Source organism: Dendrobates tinctorius, unplaced genomic scaffold, assembly GCF_039654945.1.
Source record: "Dendrobates tinctorius isolate UK_male_01 unplaced genomic scaffold, ASM3965494v1 ptg000270l, whole genome shotgun sequence".
Taxonomy (NCBI): Eukaryota; Metazoa; Chordata; class Amphibia; order Anura; family Dendrobatidae; genus Dendrobates; species Dendrobates tinctorius.
Genome location: NW_027361937.1, coordinates 5,738,636 through 5,754,495, shown reverse-complemented (window position 1 = coordinate 5,754,495; position 15,860 = coordinate 5,738,636).

The following is a 15,860-nucleotide window of genomic DNA, read 5'->3' as shown; positions in this document are numbered from 1 at the left end:
TATGTAACTTGAGGATTTCACACCAGGGAGAAATAGTGGCTGCTGTGAATTGAGTGCCGTGGGGATACCAATGCCAAGATGTCTGGAAATACTAAGATTCCACAAGCCGAAACTCCAACATTTCTAGGGCTAGAAATCTGTCAATATGGGTGTTTAGCATTTGGGACTGAGGGTGGGAGGATATTTCTGCTTTCTGTTAAACATCTGGGGCAGGGACAACTGGACATTGCTCTGGGACAACGAACTGGACATGGTTGCTGACTGTTGTGTCTGTGCAACCGCAGGTTGTGGGCAGGAGTCATCAGCGCCTGCTTCCTGGACAACAGATTGAGAAGGCTGTAACACAGGAGAAGGGGCAGTGGTTTCACCCTCAGACACAGATTTTGTACCCAGGCGTTCCGCCCACCTACTGGGGTGCTTGGCTGCCATGTGCTTCTGCATGCTGGTGGTGCTCAGGTTGGCAGTCTTCTTGCCTCTTCTCAGCTTGGTATGGCAGATGCTGCAAATTACAATTGTTTTGTCTGAAGGAATTTCAGAAACAAACTGACATACAGAGGAACAATGCACCCTTGGCCTGTTATCTAGATGAGTGGGGGGGCTCAATCAAACAGTTGACTGAGTTCTGTCTCTGGTCAAACCACTACCTCTTCTTGCCAGTTTTCATGCTACTGATCCATTCCTTTGGGCACTGTTGTGCCAGGTTGGATCAGTGGCCTCATAATTGACCGTGTTGTCTTCCAATTAATCAATTTGATCCTCCTTCTAAGTTGCGATTTTAGGCTGACCTGATGGCATTTGTGCATCATGATTATCCTCCACCTCTTCAGACATTAATTGACCTTCCCCAACATGACTTTCTCCTGGCCATAGGTGCTCAAATGTTTGTGCATCACTGCACTCCATCTCCTCATGACCTTCTTTAATGTTGCACATTGATAGGCCTGAATAATTACAAGGGAACTTATACAATTCCTCGGAGTGGCCAGCATTGGTGTCATATTTCTCCTGGGACTCTTGCCTACTGAAACTGAAACATGTGAAAGACTTGGTGGTGCTGCTTGTCAACTCACTCGAGCCTTTCTCTGCCATCCAACCCACAACAACCTCACTCTTGTCTGGGTTTGATAGTGGTGTAGCACGCTGACCGAATTTTGACAGGAAGCTAGAACGAGATACAGTCACCTTCTAATCAATCAAAAGGCCTTGATAGGTACCACAACATCCACATCCCCATTCCTTAATGTCACCCTTTCCAATATTGAATGTGTTTTTAAAAAAAATGTCTTGGCTTTAATTTTGACAATTTGCCTCACAGAGGTGTTATGCACAAATTCCCTGAATCTAGCAATGTGTGGGTATTTTTTTTCCAGATATCAGCTTTATTACACTGCAACATCAGACTCAGGAAAAATCCAGGTAAATAGTCACATTTGCGCATCTCAGCAGGCTTTGTACCAGTCGCATAACTGCTAGATAAAGATGCACTATCTATTTGGCATAGCACAATGGTCTCTCATCATTTTTACCAGTTAAGACCCTATTGCGCTTGTGTTTGCTCCCCAGTTTTCTATGCTAAAAGCAAAAGAAAAGTCAAAGATGCTATAGGATTTTTACAGGAAGAAAAGGGTGAACTGGTCAAAAATGGTGTCGAGAAGGTCGAACTTTTAAATTCCTATTTTGTATCTGTGTTCTATGAGAAAGCAAGTGTGGCATAAACTGATCTTCATGGTGACATTGAAGGAATAAAAGAATCCACTCTATCCATAAACAGAAAGATGGGGAGGGAACACTTAGCTAATTTAAATGAATTTAAATCCCTGGTCCAGATTAATTACATCTTAGGATACCGAAAGAGTTAGAAAGGGAAATTGCAGAGCAACCATCTAGAATCTTTGAAAAATCCTGGAAAATAGAAGTCCAAGAAAATTGGAGAAGGGCAAATGTTGTCACTAGCTTCAAAAAAAGAAAGAAAATGGAGCCAGGAAATTACAGACCTATAAGCCTTATTTCTATAACAGTAAAGATATTTGAAAAAATTATTAAACAGCATGTATGTAAGTACTTGGCTAAGAATGCAGTAATTAACCAGAGCCAGAATGGATTTGTAGCAAACAAGTCATGCCAGACTAATCTAATTTCCTTCTATTTAGGAATCACTGACTGGATGGATTAGGGAAATCCGGTAGATATAGTGTATCTTGACTTCAGCAAAGCATTTAATAAAGTATTTCATACTATCCTTATTGAAAAATTACCATTTATGGGATTGACAAGGCTATGATTAGGTGGATTCATAACTGGCTCAGTGATCATACTCAAAGAGTGGTAATAAATGGATGCACATCCAACTGGAAAAGTGTTTCCAGTGGGGTACCACAATGATCTGTCCTTGCCCCAGCATTGTTCAACATTTTTATAAATTATCTGGATAAGGGAGTTGAAGGTAAACTAATCAAATTTGTAGATGATATAAGGCTAGGAGGGATAGCTAATACTTCAGAGACAGGATTTAGAAGTATTTAGAGATGCTTGAGCAATGGACTAATAGGATGATATTTAACCAGGAGAAATGCAAGAAAGATGAAAATTAGATCTATAGAATGAGAGGAATAGAACTAAGCAACAGCAAGTGTAAAAAAGACTTGGGTAAACTAATAGAGCACGGACTGCACATGAGTCAAAAGTGAGATGTAGCATCAAAAAATGCAAACACAGTTGTAGGATGTATTAAGAAACATGTAGTCTAGATCACATGAAGTAATTATCCCCTTCTACTACTCCTTGGTCAGGCCTCATCTGGAATACTGTCTCCAGTTCTGGGCACCACATTTTAAAAAAAAAATTGAAAAACTGGAGCAAGTTCAGAGAAGAGTTACCAGGATGGTGAGGGAACTGCAAAGTATGTCCTTCGAGGATCGGTTAAAGGATCTGGGAATGTTTAGTTTGCAAAATAAGGCTAAAAGAAGGCTTAATAGCTGTCTACAAATATCTGAAGGGATGTCACAGTGTAAAGAGAACATCATTATTCTCATTTGCAGATGGAAGCATGAGAAGCAATGGAATGAAACTGAAAGGGAGAAGATACAGATTAGATATTAGTAAAAACTTGAATCTTAAATCAAGTTGTTTAATCGGTCTGCTTTGTAGCCCTTGTTGAGAAATTGGAACTTTAAATGCGAGGCCTCTCTCAAAAAATGCTTTGAGTTAGCACAGTTACGACTAAGTGATGGGTGGACCCGTGGATGTACAGGTACATTGGGTTCAGCCGAACATTTAAAAAAAAGTTTGATTCTGGTACCAGAAGAGTACCCGAACTCGAACGCAAATGCCATTCAAATGGATGGATGATGGATGACCCAGTTCTTGACCCGGATTGGCATCCATTGGGGGAGGAGGGTGCCGCTGGCAATAGTTCAGATAAGGAGAAGGATCCGCAGCAGGTATTGACATCGCAGCAGCGGTTATCTGGCAGGCCCGTAGCTGTCCAAAAATGTGGACCAAAAACTAAAAGAGTTGCAGGACAGCTTGGCCAGACGGTCAACTTAGCACAGCGTGCAAGGCAAGAAAATGTTTACCATAGTAGGAAGAGTGCAGTGTGGCACTTCTTTGTCCAAAATCCTACTGATGAGGTAAAGGTTACCTTTAAGAAGTGCGGAAGGAACTTTAGCCGAGGTAAACATATCAGAAATTTGAATATCAGTTACATGCTTAGACCTTTAATCAACATGCACTTGAAGCGTGGACGGACTACAAAACCTCAGGTAGCACATGTGCACCTGCTCCGACTGAAGGTAGCCAGCAACGCTCCATCGCTTCCCCCCACTGTAAGACCACCGCCACCGTTAAGCACACCACCAGCACTAAATATGGAGGTGTCGTCGCAAGGCAAAAGCACTCAGGGAATCACAACACTGAATCTAGGCCATCACCACATATACCATCACCAACCCCCTCTCACTCCATCCGGTCCACCGTGACTTCCCCATATGCAGCTCTCCAGTCCAACTCACCATACCAGACACTCTGAGTAGGACAAGAAAGTACTCATCGTCTCATCCGCGTACACTTTGCTTGAATGCCTACATTGCCAAACTAATCTCATTAGAGACGATGCCCTACCGTTTGGTTGAAAGCGAAGCTTTCTGCGACCTCATGGTCTACGCTGTCCCACGCTATGACCTACCCAGTTAGCACTTATTTTCTCGAAAAGCCATCCCTGCCCTCCACCGGCATGTGAAAGACCACATTGTCCATGCACTAACACAGTCAGTGAGTGGAAAGGTGCACCTCATAACAGATGCATGGACCAGTAGGCATGGCCAGGGCCATTATGTGTCCATCACTGTGCACTGGGTTAATGTGGTGGATGCAGGCTCCACTGGGGACAGCGGTGGTGGAACAGTGCTGCCTAGCCCACGATATAGGAAACAGTTGGCTGTAGGCTTTCGCTCCTCCTCCTCCATCAGCGAAAGCTCATCCACAGTGCGCAGTCACACGAGCACTCCTTCCGCAGTGTTGCACACAAGGTGTCCCACTATCGAACAGCTAGTGGTAAGCATCAGCAGGCTGTGTTAAAGATGATGTCTTTGGGTGACAACAGACACAATGCGGAGGTACTTGCCGACTACTTGCAGCGACAAACAGAGTCATGGCTGGTCAGTCTACATCTTGAGGCAGGCAAGGTAGTCAATGATATGGCCATAATTTTGTGGCAGCCATAGCCCGTGCAAAACTCACACACTTAACTTTCCTGGCTCACACTTTGAACCTGGTGGTGCAGTGCTTCCTTAATAATTATCCGGAGTTAACATCCCTGCTCCATAAGGTGCGAAGACTGTGCTCGCACATCTGTTGCTCGGCCGTACACTCCCGTCGTATGTAGAAGCTGCAGCGATTGCTCCACCTCCTGGGTTAATTAAAAATGGGGCCCATCATATACTGGAGCATTCAAAATGGGGGACATCTGACACTGGTGCATCATCCATGAGGTCCATCATATACTGGAGTATTCTAAATGGGGCAGATCAGACACTGGAGCATCATCCATGAGGACCATCAGATACTGGAGCATTCCAAATGGGGGACATCTTTCACTGGAGCAGCATCTATGGGGCACATGATACACTGGAGCATTAGAAATGGGGCCCATTATATATGGAGCATTATTAGGGCCCATAAGACACTGGAGCATCATCCGTGGGGCCCATCATATACTGGAGCATTCTAAATGGGACAGATCAGACACTGGAGCAGCATCTATGGGGCACATTATACACTGGAGCTTTAGAAATGGGGCCCATTATGTATGGAGCACTATTTGGGCCAATAACAAACTGGAGCATCGTCCATGGGGACCATCATATATTGTAGCATTATGTGGAGCTCATCATATACTGTATGGCACAGTATATGTGACCAATTATTCTGTATGGAGAAATATATGGGGCTCATTATTCTGTATGGTGCACAATGTGGTGGCCATAATACTGTATGGAGTAATATACTGTCCTTTTTTGAGCTATTGTAGAATTTAAAATAGATTAGTCATGTCATGTAAGCAGTGAAGTATTTGTCATTGTACTATACCTATATTTCTATGCCGTATCGGAGCATCATGAGTTGTGGTATGTGTTAAAGGGGCGCTCTTTGGCCCAGGGCACATGAAAATCTGGAGCCAGCCCTACCCCCCCACAACTTTATCCAAATAACCCCCAGTTTTCAGTGCGTAACTATTATTATAAAGTAAATTAAGGTTGACAAGCTTCAGTAATAAGAATTGATGTTTTGGGCATTGAAATGGAAATTGTAGGTGTGTTTACTGACCTAAACTCCCTGCCGACTATGCTTCCCCATTGACTTGCATTGGGTTTCGTGTTTCAGTCGGCCTCCGACTTTTCCCCATAGTCGGCCGATTTCGTTCGACCCGACTTTTGAGAAAGTCGGGTTTCATGAAACCCGACTTGAACCTTAAAAATGGCAAAGTCGCTCATCTCTAGTTGCATGATTTGGGAATGTTTAGCTTGCAAAATAGAAGACTGAGAGGAGACTTAATAGCTGTCTGCAAATATCTCAAGGGCCGTCACATTGTAGAAGGATCAGCTTTATTCTCATTTGCACAAGGAAAGACTAGAAGCAATGGGATGAAACTGAATGGAAGGAGACACAGATTAGATATTAGAAAAAACTTTTTGACAGTTAGAGTGATCAATGAGTGGAACAGGCTGCCACGAGAAGTGGTGAGTTCTCCTTCAATGGAAGTTTTCAAACAGAGGCTGGACAGACATCTGTCTGGGATGGTTTAGTGAATCCTGCTTTGAGCAGGGGGTTGGACCAGATGACCCAGGAGGTCCCTTCCAACTCTACGATTCTATGATTCTATGATTCATTACCACTGGCAGTGACACCATCATTTTGAGTCAGTGTCCTGTACATAAGGATCTCCCTAATCACAAATGACTAAGAGGGATAATTTTTGGACCATTTTTAATTTACCAAAAACATGAAAAGTCTGTGAATACACTGTGTTATTAAAATGATGGCTAGTTACTCTTGGGTTACTATTTCTTTCTATGGTATGGTCACTATGAATTGCTAATCCTGTGTTTGCTTGAAATAAATTGAAAAGGGTTAGCTATAGTCCAGAAATACCTCAGAATGTTACAAACATCTTTTTCAGGGCAATTGGATATTTTTAGTATTCTGATTCATGTCGAATCAATTTGCTGTGAATCAAATTTTAAGAAAAATTTGTTGAACTTAGAATTTCAAAATATTCAATCATTCCTAATTATGGTCTACAGTTTTCTTGTCTTTTTAAAATTATTTTTCTAAATTAATGTCTTAAAAAACTGTCAACTTCCTGTTTTTTCTACTTGACTATTCTAGTTTGCAATGATCTTTGTTGACAGGAAAATCAACAGAAGAGAACTAAGGCTATGGGAACCAGATATAATGTACATGACACATCACATTGCTTTACTGTAATTCTCCTCCATCCTGCCTTATATTTGTGCTTGAAATGTCACAAATGCTTTACTTGCTGATGAAAAGAGCACTAAACACTGCTTCCAACATGTTGCAGTAAAGTTAGCATGGCAGCAAATCATTGGTTCTATACAGTTTTATGCAGAACTCTGCCTTATTTTTTAACTATTAAAATGTAATCAGCTACTTAATACTTCATGCCTTACTACAAACTGTATTTTTATGCAAATGTTAAAAATATTTATAAGCATGAAATTTTCTCAAGAGAGTTCAGCTCGTTAAACAAACTGATATTTTTGTCACAAGCAATAGAGAAAATGTGTGTTTTAGCTTTGATGTTGATCTAATCTGGGAATGAAAATATACATTATTCGGATCATAATTCTCCTTTTAAATTGAAAGCTATGTGCGAAAATAATGAGAAAGGCAGACTCATGGTTATAAAAGTGCACTTACTGCTTGTCACCTTGGTAGAATGTTAACATATCTTGTGTCTACAGCTTAAGTAACACTGAGGCAGGTGGTCACAAAACTCAACATACAGCTATACAATATGCAACAATTAAGGCTCTGTAAAGCAATTTTGTGTATATGCAAATTTGTTATCAGAACATTGCAACTAATTAATATAATATAGTATCTGTAAGATTTCTGCTGGGATTCAGAGCTTAATTAACCCTGCTATGACCTTACTATTCATTAAGGAAATGATTTCAGTCATCAGTTTTGTTGACAAATGCAACCCGCGCTTGTGAATATGTTGATTTTAAAGGAAGCATCATCATTTATTTTCTGTTTTTTTGCTTCTAAACATGAGTAAGTGTGGAGTTACAAATCCTAAGCTCAATAAAGGGGTATTTCCACATTAGCATAGAATATGCCATGAATGCCTGATACATTTGGGACTACGCTATGAGAACTACACCTGTTTCAAGACCAAGGATCCCTAACACACCTACTGACCAGCCTCTGGTCATCACAGTCAGAGACTGATTTATTTGTTACATCTGCATGACAGTGTGGCAAAAACTGTCTCTGATCGGTGACAAGATCAATATCACCGGTCAAAGAGCTGCGGTTCAGATGACAGTGTGAGCCAACAGCTGTGACTGGTGGTAAAAAGTTTACCTTCAGTCACAGAGATATTGACTGATGTGAGCACTACTCCCATCAACCTTCGCCTTCAGCCACTAAGAACAGCGAGAGCAGGCATCTATGATATGAGCATTCAGCTGCCGGCACCTGCTCTATAGATAAATAATAATAAAAATTGACATGGGGTCTTTCTATTTTTGATAACCAGAATGGCAAAACTGACAGCTATGGGCAGCAACCCCTAGTTGTCCCCCCATTTCTGACAATCAGCATACAGCTGTGGGCAGGTATTCTCAAGCTGGTAAGGTGCCATGGAAATTGGCAACCCCCAGCCTAAAAAAAGAAGTTCACAGTGAATGTGGAAAGTGGGTTTCATATTTGTGGGGTTGATGTCATCTTTGTATTTTCAGGTGACATCAAGCCCAGCAGTTAGTAATGGATAAGCATCTACAAAACATCTCTCCATTACTACTCCCATAGTAATATTGTCAATAAAAAACACCCAAAGTAAGTACTTTATTTGAAAACCCTGGTCCCCTGTAAAAAAAACCAGAAAATAATATATAACAAAAATACTAACCTAATGCCCATTCCTGGTCTCCTACAAAAAAAATAAAAATAAAAAAACAACTATGTAAGGTGAGTATAGCTGTGCTTGCTAGTTTGAAATAAATTTGTAATATGGTCTGTATTTTTTATCTCAAATAAAGGACTTTATTTTGGGTGTTTTTAACAACATGACTATGGGGTTAGTAATGAAGAGGCATCTTATAGACGCCTCTCCACTACTAACTGCTGGACTTGATGTGACCTGAAAATATAAAGGTGGGCTCTAGAGATGAGTGAATCTTTCAAGGTTTGGTTCAGATCAGATTTGCCAAATGGACCTCAGTTCACTGAACTGTTCAACAAACGTACCCGAACCTCATTAGATTCATTAGAAGGCAAATCCAAACACATAGACAACACCTTAAGTTGTGACAAAAAGCTTCCCAAACAACTAAAATTATGGGCAGACACCATGAAAAGTGGCATCAAATCACTCACAGTAGAAATTTGCAAATGGCATAGCAGCAGTCAGCCATGATGGTTAAAGGAGCGGTGCAAGCCTTCTTAGCTGGGAGACCTCACACCTCATGCAACATCTCCATTTTTTTTTAATCCAGTCACACTCAGATGGCACTAACATCAGTTTTATAGACTACTATTGATAGAAAAATGTAAGAATAGTAATACAGGTAGTTGACTGATCAATTAACCCACAGTAGAATCTGTTATGAAGGCATACAAACAGTCAGAAAGGGCCATGCATGAGTCAACTTGGAGTCTACATATTTCCAAAAAATAATTGTCTCACAGCACAAAAGTGGCATTAATTTCCACAGAGTAAAAACAGTATAATAGGCCACTGACACATCTTCTACTACAGGCAACCCACCAGATAGAGACCCAACTTGGAGTCTCTACATTTCAAAAAATTGTTTGCAACATCAGCAGCAGTAGCAACAGCAGGCATAGAAGACACCACAAAGATGGCACAGACTGTAATATCATGAGATCAATACATCGCCTAGTCTGCCCAATCTGAGACTTGGGTGCAAATGTCATCGGAGATCCATGACTTGCTCATTTTAATGAAAGGAAGCTTGTCTACACTTTGAGGAGACAGCCAGATGCACTTATCCATCAGGACACCAGCAGCAGAACTAAAGACATGTTCTGAGAGAATATTGGCTGTCTGCATGACAAAACTACCAAGGTGTGACAGTTGAACTCAGTCCATTCTTCCATTTTTGGAAACCAAAATGTAAAAGGGTCAACATACCCCTGATGGCATTGAGATTGAGCTCCAGATACTCTTGCACCATCCTCTCCAGTCATTAGCAAAGTGACAGACTTTTACTTTGTTCTGCTAGTGTATGGGATGGTCTAAAAAATGTGTTAAATGACTCACAGATATTGCTTATGCCACTTATCCTGCTGCTGCTGTGGCTAATGTTTTGGCAATGACGCCTAGAAAATCCTGAGGTTGTATTAGTTGCCATTTCAAAACTGTGAAGAGGTCCTTCACCTGGACCCACTCCGCAAGCGTGAGTTGCAACACGTCCAAACTACATTGGTCCAGGCTGTACAAAAAGTCATACTGCACCAGGGCTTCTTCGCTGCTGCCACAGCCGCTGCAATATGTGAAAAGTGGAATTCCACCATGCCGGAAAATTGCTAATCAAAAGCTTAACCGGTAGACCAAAAAACCTTTGTAGAGATGCAAGTCGATGACCTGCTTGATGCGATCTTAGGAAGTGAGCACACAGTGACCAGGCTTTCTGTAGCAGCGCATCCATGCTGGCATAGTAGTGTAGAAATTGTTGTACCACCAGGTTGATGACGTGAGCCATGTGGGGCATGTTTGTGAGGTTGCCATGGCATAGGGCCACCACGAACTTTGCACTGTTATCACACTCGGCCTTCCCTGGCTCCTGGTTTACTGGATACAGCCATTGCTCTAACTCGCCATGGATACCTGTCCACAAGTCTTGAGCTGTGTGACTACGATCTCCTCCAAGGCATATTAATTTAAACACTGCCCAATTGCAGTGAGCCATGGCTGTGCAGTACGGAGGTGGGGGAGGTTCTATTTGCAGTGTTGAAACAAGTGTCTGATTAAGGGAGAGGATGAGGGCACAAGTGGAGGCCCTAGAGGAGGTACAGGAGGCAGAAGCAGTGGAGGAACTGTTAGATACAAAGCCTTGTACAGCAGCCCCTTGATCGCCTGCCCCCCACAGCCGCCAGACACAGCCACCAGAGTCACCCAGTGGCCAGTCAGTGAAATGTAAAGCCCCTGCCCATGCTTGCTCATCCAGGTGTTAGTGGTGAAATGCACCCTGGCAGATATAGAGATTTTCAGGGAATGGGTGATGTTGTTGGCAACATGCTAGTGTAGCGCTGGCACAGCTTTGTTTGAGAAATAATGGCACGTGGGGATCTGGTACTGGGGACTCTGACAGCTATCAACTTTTGGAACCATCTGTATCCACCATGTGGAAAGGCAACTTTTCCGTGGCCAACAGATTGGAGATGGTGGAGTTCAAGTTCTTAGCTTTGCCATATATAGGAAGAAACATTATTTTATGTGACAAAAACTGCGGGACCAAGTGCTTGCTGCTGTGCTAAGAGAGGGCAGAGTACGGAGAACAAGACATACTGCTGGACTGTGAGTGAGGTTTAGGTGAAGATGTTATGGTTGATTGAGAAAGATGTGCTTTGTTAGCTGACTCAAAAGCAGGAGTCATGTCTACTTTCGGAACAACTGACCAGCTCTCAATCACCCCGATTGTTGTGGGTAAACAATTAAAAACAGATTAAAAACACATGTGACATGCACAAATGTGAACAAGTCAGTAAGACAACGTTCACACCACCCACTAACTGAGACACAGGAAAACAGATTTGCAAAAATACTCTGCAGTAAAATATATGACAGTAATCAGCAAGTGCTGGATAACAAATACAGGGTATTTAGTCGAAACTTTTTTTGCAAAAAAATGTATACCAAGCTGCGCCACCGCGTCAAGGTAACCCGTATTGAAGCAGTCCCTATCTAATGTATTTAAAACCTGAACATCTGAACAGTGTCTAAAGTGAACAGGATTTGGACAGGCGCTTCTTAGTATGGGCTTGTGGTGCAAGACAGCTCTTTTGTGCATGCCACACAAGAGAGGGATGGGGTCTCTAAAACCATGCTAGGCAAGGAAAAAACGGATTAAAAACACGTGACATGCACAAATGTGAACAAGTTGGTAAGACAACGTTCACACCACCCACTGAGACACAACAAGAAAACAATTGTAGTTTCTGTGGCTGGAGACCTATGTGTGAACACTTGGAATGGTGACAGAGGAGGAAGAAGCAGCAGCAGATGGGGTTGATGGGACAGCCTATGGTTGGCAAGGCACACTACTTCCCACACTAAAGCATGTTGATCGTGCATGTGTCGGTTCATGCCTGTAGTTGTCAAATTATTGCAATTTTTGCCTCTACTGAGTTTTGGTTTGCAAATTTAAAAGATCATGTGTGTTGGGTCATCCTTTATGGTCTCAAAAAATGCCCTGGCTAGGCAACCCTTGCCACCCCTATGGACTGCACTCTTGCGACTGGTGCTTGCTACAGGCAGTGTTGGGGCTGAGGATGCTGTGCTTGTTGTGGTTGCATCACTTAGTTTATGTATGGGAAACCACAATGTAAACGTCTTTCTCCTCCTCCACTGCTGAGTTACACACCTCAGCTGCATACCTCTAAGTTCATCTACAATCTCATCATCATTCTCTCTGTTCTCACATGCCTCATCCTAAGAGTCACCCTCCTTCTCTTCCTGCCCTGACACCACACCACAGTACAGTCCATGTGAGCTTTTGGTAATAATAATAATAATACATTTTATTTCAATAGCGCCAACATATTCCGCAGCACTTTACATTTCAGAGGGGACTTGTACAGACAATAGACATTACAGCATAACAATAATCACATAGATTATAACAGATACCAAGAGGAATGAGGGCCCTGCTCACAAGCTTACAGTCTATGAGGAAAGAGGTAGACATGAAAGGTGGGTGGTAACAGTTGCCCTGATTGTATGGACCAGCCATAATGGTAAGTGAGTAACAGTACAGACACAGAGGGCTAATGGATGCATAAAGCATGTGGGAACATGATGCGGGGAACCTGGTTATGGTAAAACTTTTGGCTGTGCCACACAGGAATAGATTAGGTTAATGTGTTGAGGCGATAGGCCAGTCTGAATAAATGCGTTTTCAGGGCACGCTTAAAATTGTGGAGATTGGGGACTAATCGTATTGACCTGGGAAGTGCATTCCAAAGAATTGGCACAGCACGTGTAAAGTCTTGGAGACGTGAGTGGGAGGTTCTGATTATTGAGGATGCTAACCTCAAGTCATCAGCAGAGCGGAGGGCGCGGGTAGGGTGGTATACTGAAACAAGGGAGGAGATGTAGGGTGGTGCTGAGCCTTGTAGGGCTTTGTGGGTAAGGGTAAAAAGTTTATACTGAATTCTGGAGTGGATGAGTAGCCAGTATAAGGACTGGCACAAGGTAGAGGCATCGGTGTAACGATTGGTGAGGAATATGATCCTGGCTGCAGCATTCAAGACAGATTGGAGAGGGGAGAGTTTGGTAAGAGGAGACCGATTAGAAGAGAGTTGAAATAGTCGAGATGAGAATGAATAAGAGAAACAGTAAGAGTTTTTGCAGAGTCAAAAGTAAGAAAAGGTCGAATTCTAGAGATGTTTTTGAGGTGCAGATGACAAGAGCGAGTCAGTGATTGAATGTGGGGGGCTAAGAAACGCTCGGAGTCAAGTATGACCCCAAGACAGCGGGCATGTTGCTGGGAACTAATAGTGGAACCACACACAGAAATGGCAATGTCGGGTATAGGTACATTTGTAGAGGGAGGAAACACCAGGAGTTCAGTCTTTGACAGGTTCAGTTTCAGATATAGTGAGGACATGATGTTAGACACAGCGTTTAGACAATCGCTGGAGTTTTCTAGAAAGGCTGGTGTGGTGTCAGGAGAAGAAGCGTATAATTGGGTGTCATCAGCATAGAGATGGTACTGGAAACCAAATCTACTGATTGTTTGACCAATAGGGGCAATGTACAAGGAGAAGAGAAGGGGGCCTAGAACCGATCCTTGAGGAACCCCAACAGTAAGGGGAAGGTGAGAGGAGGAGGAGCCAGCAAAAGATACAGTAAAGGAGCGGTCAGAGAGATAGGAGGAGAACCAGGAGAGAACGGTGTCCTTGAGGCCAATGGAACGGAGCATAGTGAGGAGGAGCTGATGATCCACAGTGTCGAATGCTGCAGAGAGATCCAAGAGAATTAGCATGGAGTAATGACCATTTGATTTAGCTGTTAGTAGATCATTAGAGACTTTAGTGAGGGCAGTTTCAGTAGAGTGTAAAGAGCGGAAACCAGATTGGAGAGGGTCGAGAAGAGAGTTATCAAAGAGATAGCGGATAAGACGGGAGTGGATCAGGCGTTCCAGGAGTTTAGAGATGAAGGGAAGATTAGGGACAGGTCTATAGTTAGCGGCACAGTTTTGGTTGAGGGATGGTTTTTTAAGTAGTGGATGTATGATGGCATGCTTAAATGAGGAGGGAAAGATACCAGAAGAGAGAGAGAGGTTAAATATTTTAGTTAGGTGAGGGCTGATAACATTCTGGTATTGGAGTCTCATCAAGGTCAGCTCCACCTTTGGTGATTAACGTCTGGTGACAATGGACGGGATTCTGTTCCAACCCTACTTCGTCCTGCCTCGGATCCAACATGAAAAATCTTTGGGCTTTGGAAATTTTAGACAAGGGGAAAACAAGGGTGATTGGTGTGCCAACTCTGGGGATTGTACTGTATGTGATGTTAAGGTGGAGGAAGAGGAGGAGAGACCACATGATGCAGCGCATGCCATCCACTGGAGCACATGCTCTTTATGATCCTCATCTACAAAGTGTATTGTTGTGCGGCTGCAAAGAAAGGGAGTCAGGCCGGCCTGTAACAGATGTTGCCAGTGATCTTTGTATATGATGAGTAGGTGTTTGTCAGTTGAGCTTCCATTCACATTAACACCTAACCCACGTACACGTCGAACACCAAGACTATTCTCCCTTACACCATGACCTCGCTTTTTCCAATACATGTTGTAAGTAGCTTTTCCCTCTTGTACCCTGCTGTTTCAAAATCTAAGTCTCATAGCTGTCAGTCACCTGTCACTAAATGAACAATCACTATTTATTTTCTTAGATAGTGTGCCTGAACAACACTGTTATGCCTAATGCTTTTTAAGTAGAGATATATTCTTTTGTCACTGAAACACAATTTTAGTGCAAAAGATTAGGATTAGCTACCATATATACTCGTGTATAAGCTGAGATTTTCAGCCCATTTTTTGGGCTGAAAGTCCCCCTCTCGGCTTATACACGAGTCATACACCGGGGGGGTGGGCGGGGGTGTCAGAGACCATACTCACCTCTCCTGGCACTTCTCTGCAGCCGCTTCATCTCCCTCTGCCGTCTGCTTCCAGCATCCAGTGGTCACGTGGTACCGCTCATTAAACTCATGAATATGCACATATTTATAAGTTTAAAGAGCGGTACAACGTGACCAGCTGAATGTTGGAAGCAGACGGCAGAGGGAGAAGCAGGGGTTGCCGCTGCAGAGAAGACCTTGCGCTAGGAGGGGTGAGTGTTGTGAGCTCATTTTTGGGTTTGCCTCTGGCTTCTGGTGAGGGTTATGGAGCTGGCTGTGCTGACAGAGGAGTAGTGAGTTCTCTATCTGGACTCCCTCTGTTGGTGAAAGGAGGTAATGAAGCTGATCTAAATGGCAGAGACTGGCCACCTGAGGAAGAGGACTGTGATTAGATATCAGGAATTTCTGATTGGATTTAAGGCAGCCAACTCCCTAGTTTCTTGCTGGTGATTTCTCCTGACTGTGGCTTCTGGTTTCCAGTTTGGTTCCTGCCTTCTTAAAGCTAAGTTTTCTCTGCTATTGTTCATATTAGTTTTCGTCTGGTTTACTTAGTTTTTGTGTTCAGCCAGCCCTGGCTGGGACTGGGCTGAATCCCCATTTTGTCTCTGATCAGTTGATCTCTTTTGCTCTGTCTTCAGAATATACCTGAGTGCTGATATAGGGAATTGAAGTCTAGCGACTTCAGGGCCTTTTTCAATCAGACGTGTTGGACATTTTTTGACAGGGTTTTTGCGTGATTGCAGAC